At 36.0% G+C, this 7,649-nt stretch overlaps 1 pseudogene; it reads right to left on the bottom strand.

Annotated features, from left to right (window-relative positions):
* Positions 1 to 6,481: 6,481 nt before the first annotated feature.
* Positions 6,482 to 7,187, bottom strand: LOC149539990 (uncharacterized; annotated as a pseudogene).
* Positions 7,188 to 7,649: the final 462 nt, after the last annotated feature.

Genomic DNA, 7,649 nt, shown 5'->3' with positions numbered 1-7,649 from the left:
ATCAAGACCACAATCATTGGTGCTCGCAAAACTCATAAATTTAGACCTCACTGCTAATTTTAGGTGCTCTACAAAGAGTCTTCAGAGGGCTACTTTGTACCCTTTAGAAACTTCAAGATCTCTGTACAGAGCAACTCTAGTGTTGTTGGGGGTCAATGCAAAAGGCCAGTCATTTTATTCCATCTCTCTTCCATGATTACTTTTAGCTCCTTGAAGAACTTTTCATTAGGGTCTTGCTCTTTCTCATTTATGATGGCTCTAATATCTTCAATCATGGAGTCAATGCCATCATATAACTCACCCAAGAAAGGACTATCCATGTCAGGGTATCGGATCATGCTCAATATAGGCTCAGTGAACTTCGGAAGGTACTCAACACAATCCCACCAAGAGTCTCATAATATCCTTTCCTTGATGACAACTGCCCTTAAATTATTAGATTGCCTCCATACACTCCAGTTAGCACTGGTTACCATTCTAAACAATGCCTCCTTCACTTTGATAAGGTGTCTCAAAACAATAGTGTTGGAGGAAAAGTGGGTCTCAGCAACCTATTTTAAGATCAAAACAATAGTAGATTAAAAATTTAACATCAACTAATCTATTTAAATTTAAAAACATAAAAAGTTTACTAAACTAATGCGACTAGATTTTTAAACAATTGAACTTACCTTCAAGAGCTCCAATTTTAAGAATTGTCTAAATATGGCTTGTGTCATATGGTGGTTTATGACAAACATTTGGATAACTTGTACTTCTTCATACAATTTTTTAATCCACTCAACCTTAGTGCCAATTTTTTGCAGCATTAGGTTGGGTGAGTGCACAACACAAGGTGTCCAAAAAATGTGTTCATACCACTTCTCAACCAATAAGCTTGCAGCCCTACAATTCTTTGCATTGTCAGTTACTACTTGAACAACATTTTGAGGTCCAACTTGGTTAATGGCTTGGATGAGAATGTTTTCAATGAAAGGATCGTCCTTTACCTGACCTTCACAATAAACAACTCTCAAAAAATTGCACCTCTTGTAGACACTGCAATAACATTCACCAAAGGATGATTCCTCGCATCTTTCCATCCATCTGATACTATTGTGACACCTATTTTGGGTCATGAATCCTTGATGGGTAGCATGGCAGCGTCTATACGGGCCACCTCATCATCAAGTAAAGTCGTGTGTTTCTTCTCATAACAAGGGCCCTTGAACCCACTTGGAGCCTCATTAATTGCTCTCATCATGTATTGCTAATATGGTGAGCGAACAACATTAAATGATAGTCCATTTGCATATTCACATCTTGTAATGGCTTGATTGGAAAGGTCTCTAGCTTCATTTTGAAATGATGCTTCCAATGGTCCCATTTTTTTTTTATTTACAAGATGTTGTTGAGGAGTATGTAAAAATGGATGACCCTCAGCCGGTGGTTTATTGATAACAAAAGTTGAAGACATTAATGAGATTTTCCCTTGCTTTGAAGGCCTACCACTTTGCAATAGATGACCAGCACTTGCCCTTCCAGTAGCTTCATCTGCTTTCTTTTGTTCTTGAATGTATTTGTTGACCATGTGATTTGGAAGGAAGGTTTTAGGTAGATTTCTATTTACTCTTGGCTTCCTTGTACAAAATTTAATGCCTTTCTAAGGAATAAAGCACAAATGTGCTTTCACTCTACTACAGGAACTACTTAATTCCTCTTTGCAGTGGCTACAAATCCATACACAACCTCCTCCACCCGGAATTGGTTGAACTATTTCCATGTATTTTCATAATGGGGAGCATCTGTCAATTTTGAAGTGGGGGTTTCCGGTAACAGAATCACTTACAGTTGCAGCAATTCCTAGAATGATAGAATCTACAAATAGTAAACAACAAAAAAAGTAAATTTCTTTGATTTGGATGTGGAAAAAATAAAAATTCAAGATCCCCTCACAAGAACCTTTAGAATACACTAACACAATAAATTTGCATATGTAAATAAATGGCTAAATAGTCTAAGTTTTATATGCAACTTGGCTTCAAAGACAAATAATAGCATAATACGCTTAGATTCACAAATTGAAATAGTAAATACATTTCACTATTTGAGAATCTGAGATTGATTGCAGTCACATAGACCTGTTGTGTTTGCAACGTCTTAAGTAGTTAGACTGGTGCATCCCATCAACAAAAAATTGAATTACAAATATAAATATTATTATTAGATTATGATATTTATTAAATTATTTATTAACCTGTGCTTCTACCATGAATGGTGACTATGTGCCTTTGCTGTGAATGGTGAATGGTGCCTTTGTCGTTAACCTATGTCTGCAAAATGGAGCCATATTTGACCCGGGTCTGCAAAATCAAATTACCATTGACTTTTACCTTCAAATTGTGAATTCAAACCTAATATGAACCGACTTAGCATACATAGTGAATTGACTTACGACTTTCAGGTTGCCAAGCCAAATACGGTAACTTAGTTAAAAAGCCTCATGAATCAAATTTGTCAACTCATGACTATAGATACTATGCAAATATATTTTCTCTTCCTCAGAAAGCCTCTCAAGCATGACCATGAAAGTATTATCATTTTTTTTGAGTCAATAGAATTCTTCCCTATAAAAGTGGTTGTTGAGAGCACCAAGTTTTATCCCCAAGCTGCTTCTTTTTTGCCCACAAAAAATTAACACACATTAGTCTGTGATTTGACTTCAACTCCCATGTGTTCACCAATCGCAACTTCCTCAATTCTCTCATATTAATTATGCAACCATATTGCATTATATACCACACTTTGCAACATTGTCAGTGTTGCAAGTGAAAATACTCAACTTTGATCTTGATAAACCATTACAAATTATTAGATCAAAAGAACCAAATAAAGTAAGCAATTCTTCTCCAAATGGTGACAGCCTTCAATGTCTTCTGAGACTCTTTCCAGTGATGTTCTATCTTTTGTGAGCCAAATACGATTACAATTTTCTTTATGGCTGAGTATACTAGATTGTTTACTTATAGTCCTAACATTAAAATCCCCAATAAGGATAAGATCACCTTTCTGTGAGAACACAACAGTATCCTTTTTTCAAAAGGGTCTTTCTGGTCTATACAACACTTTTTATAAGTTTTGGACACTTGAGGGGCAAAGTAACATGTTGCAATCCTATTAAGGTTACTATTTTCTAAGATTTTAGACCATATAAATTGTTTCTTAGCATCCCCTTTTTCAACTGAATGAAAAGCCCTTCTATTTCTCTTACAAGAACCATGACAGATCTATGACCTTTACCATTACTTGCTGCTCCATTGCACACTACCAATTTCAAATATCCTTCAAAAAAGGGACACTTAACTCCTCCATGCTCATTTGTCTCTATGAGACAAGCAATGTCTCTACCTTCCGCAATAGGTCTTACCCCAGGCCCACAGCTCCAAGGATAACCTCTATAGTTCCAAAAAACTAAAGGAAGCCTGAGTAGAATTTGATTTTTATTTGTTTTGACATTGAAGTTGACTCTTTATCACTATGTGTGTTGACCTTGTTGCATAATTTCTTTTTGAAGAGTTTCCTGCCAAATCTTTGCTGCCCACTTGTTGTTTTGTCTACGAATGGTGACCAAAATGAGCAAATAACATCTCTACCTTTAAACAACCATGCCCTTTTACCTTCATTTCGAGCTGCTCTAATTTTTGCCACTTCAAACCAAACCTTCTATCCTCTTTCTGCCTCATACTTGAACGATAATCTTCCTCTAAGAAGAAACGGGAAACCCTCGAGTTGTTTTTTTGCTTAACAAATTTCACTTGTAATGAATGTCAGACATAACTACTTTTATGAGCCTATCCCTTTCATCAAATAACTTACCAACCCTCCATACTTGGCAGATTTGGCCTTGCCAAAACAATACTTATTTGAGAAGTCTCTTGTAAGATCAAGTGTGTTCATTTGTTCGATATTTTTCACTCCTTTGATAATTACATTTGCTACTCTTGTCTTTCCTTGATCTCTCTATCTTGTGTATTGTCCATAGACTCTACAAAAATATTTTCTTCCACATCTATTGGGCTGAATAATTACTAATATTGTCCCAAGTTTTGATAGTTTGTGAAAACTTCATTTGTCATCTTGAACCTCCATCTTTCTAAGCAATCTTGACTAATGCTGCAATTTCTCCTCATCATGGAATGTTTTTGTAAGCCCATTTTTCTTAGCTGCTACTTTGTCTATTGTTTGAGGTTTATCCTCGATGTTTTTGGAAACTGGTGTTCTATAAATGTTGCATTCTCTTTCATTTTTGTTATTTTGATTTTGTACATTTTGATCTTGTTCAATATTAGCAATATCCAAAGCCTTAAACATCATTTTTGATAATTTCACAGCAAGTTTTCCTTTTCTTGCATACTTCACTAATCGAGTCTACCTACACCTTAGGATTCCTTAATATTGTTTCCGATCGGCACACCCATGTCTCTCCTCCAAATTTGGTGCATTAATTTGAGGGTAACCTAGCATATTTGGCCCCTGTGTGATGATTAATTTCTCTGTCTGATTACTGAAGCTAGAGTTCCAAAACCCTTTTGGAGTGCATGTTGGGAGGTTCCCCAAAACTTTGAAAGGTATTAGAAAACCTCCCTGTGTTAGCATTCCAAACATGGGTCTATGTTCTAAACTATCCTTATGAAACACTTGCACTACTTTCAACTTGTCATCTGTTTCAGTACCTGAACCTAAGTTGTTATACCTATCTATGACCATGACACCTCTGTTTCAACTACCACTACATCTCATTTATTTGAGAATCACCAGGCTCTAGTGAAGGTGAATCTTTTTCATCCTTTCAGTTCATTGAAGCCACCCTTTTTGGGTTTACAAATAATTTAATGGGCGGTTTTGTAGTTATACGTTTTACGTTTTGCACAGTGTAAGATTTTAGCTAGAAGAAATAAAGAATATAAATAAATGACCCAGGAAAAAACATGGAACCTCAGTCCAATGCTTCCTTGCCTCGAAACCCAAAATTCTATACTCGAAAAACTATCTATTTTATTGCAAACATCTGCTCAAGACACCAGACACTTTGCTTCCTTGCTCAGAACCCTAAATTGGATTTACTAACCCTGCTCTGAAAGAAGATTATGCAAAATAATCATGATTCTCAACTCCTTCGAAGGAGCGTGTAAGAAAAACTATAATAAAATCTTCAAAATTTTGGACTGCCCGTGGCTTCAGGGTTAATGCCCTCCTTGGCGTTTTCTTCTGTCTAGAGTTAACTGCAATTTCTTAGTCGTGCTTTATATGTCGGCTAAGAATCAAAGATAAGGACACAAGAAAGGACCAAACAATTCCACAATCTAAATGTGACAGAATTGCAGCGGCCGGAGAGGAGCATGAACAGGAAACATAAAGTTTATTAGATGGTTGAGCATCATGATAGTAATCTCGTGGTCAGAATAAATTCTAAACATCACACTAAACCACCAAAAGTTGAATCTTGGGTGCATTATCTTCTAACAGTAACAGACCATCAAACTGAGAAAGAAAAAATGCCAGGCTTAATAATCCCACCTTCCATATGTAGGAAGCTCTCTTGACTGATGGTAGTTGTTTCAATCTTCTAGAATTATCGCCCCTCCATGCTGAAGATATATTTCACACATCAAATGCATTAAAGCTGTGAGAATTTCCTTAGCAAATGCCTGCTAGATTTTCTTAAAAAATTAGCTAGTGCAAGGCACTTAATTGAACTGTCAAAGTTCAGGCCCCCTAGATTGCGTGCAAATAATTAGAAAGCAATAAAAATTCAACGCATGGTTGAAGACCGATAAAAGGAAAAACAATCAAGAAACCCAGAAAGGAAATTAAAACAACAATTCAAGGATATTATATATTTAAATTCTTCTGAAAGCCTACAAGTTCTCATCTTTTACAAGTGCTATTCCAAAATTATGATTATTATACCCAAAACTGGAAATGAAAAAATTCACTGGGTATGAAACCAATTGTGTTGCAAAATGAATTAACCTTTTTATAATCATTAATTTTGGTTTAGCCATCCATTTTTTTACCATATTCACTAAAAATTTCTCGAGTCCAGACCACTGGGTATGAAACCAATTGTGTTGCAAAATGAATTAACCTTTTTATAATCATTAATTTTGGTTTAGCCATCCATTTTTTTACCATATTCACTAAAAATTTCTCGAGTCCAGACCTGAGTTTAATAATATTATTTCTAAACAGAAGAATTCATTGTACATGATCATATTTAACCAATGATTCTTCTTTTCAAATCAATTGAGTAGGACAATCAATGTTGTGCACATATAATAGAAGCAACTCACATCATATGTGGGTGCTATAATCACTATTAACAAAAAACTAATACATCTTTAATAATTGAACAAGGAAGCACCCATCGAGTACCATTTAAAACACCGCAACAAGAAACTCTCAAATAAATACATGGATGTAGGCAATCAAAACTAAACAGTCAAAAAACAACAAGAAGAGAAAAGAGGGTGAAAATCAAGCAGCAGGCATAAGCTACCAGGCTTCGCTGTTGGTCGGCGTAGGGTGTAAATGCCACTAATAGAGTTGTGCAAGTCCTTGTGCACCAAATGACCGTTACTCCTGCCATGACCATTAGAGCAATTCTTGAAGTCTGGGGAATTATTAGGCACAGAGTAGAAAACAAAAGTAGTGGCAACAAACAGTAGCCCACAAAACTGAGGCATCTGTAGAGATCTAGGTTTCCATTTCTTCCAACCAACATGTTGATCACAACATAGAGGAAAAAGGAGGCCAAACATACCCAACCTAAAATTACTCTGAATTGGAGATTCCTTGAGAGCAGCTGGCACACTCCCAAAGCCATACAAATAATGAAGGGCCCTAAGAGCTTGGCATCTTCATGCAACTCAGTTTTCACTTTAAAAGGGTTTAGTATGCTCCTTGTTTTCTTAAATATCATCTGGGTATTTATGCCTAGCTCTTCCAAAAGGGGAGCTTCTTCTTCGGTCCTAACAAAAGGAGGAGCTGAGTATAGTGAAGAAGATGGGAAGGTCATGTTGCCCACATCAAATGACATGTTTTCTAGGGTGAAAGGAAGGAGAAGAAACAGGCAGAGGGCTCAAGTTAATTTTCTTTCTCTATTGAAGCACTGTGATGCCCACGTGAAATTGTGGGTTGGAATCCATTCCAATTCTCTAAAGATAAACTCAAATTAACAAATGTCCATTACAATTCTCCTTTGTTAAAACCTAGATCAAGAAGAGCACACCCTTTCTTTATAGCTATGATTTCGATTACTTCTTTATTGGTTTTCGCATGAAGATATTCAAAATCCATTGTGAGAATTCTTGACGCTATGGAGCTGTATTAGCTATCCACATAACTGGCCTATTGAACTTTCGTGTGCTACTTTATTTTTCCCCTTTCAAAGCAACACTATTAATATTTAGCATAATTTATGTGAGAAAACTTATTAGTCCCTTCCTTTTTAAAAGGCAGTGAACTAATGTTTTTTTTCACACGCACCCTATTTCTTTTTTGGTACTCAGCAGGTGTCATAAGGTTTAAGTAGCTATATTAAGAAAATGTAATTATTAGTTGCTAATTTCAGATTTATGATTGGTCGAGAGCAATTTTGCTGGGGTTTA

The sequence above is a fragment of the Cupressus sempervirens genome, chromosome 9, assembly GCF_028749045.1.
Source record: "Cupressus sempervirens isolate cs-2001-9-10 chromosome 9, ASM2874904v1, whole genome shotgun sequence".
Taxonomy (NCBI): domain Eukaryota; kingdom Viridiplantae; phylum Streptophyta; class Pinopsida; order Cupressales; family Cupressaceae; genus Cupressus; species Cupressus sempervirens.
Note: the sequence above shows the minus strand (reverse complement) of the source record. Positions and strands in the feature narration are given on the sequence as shown.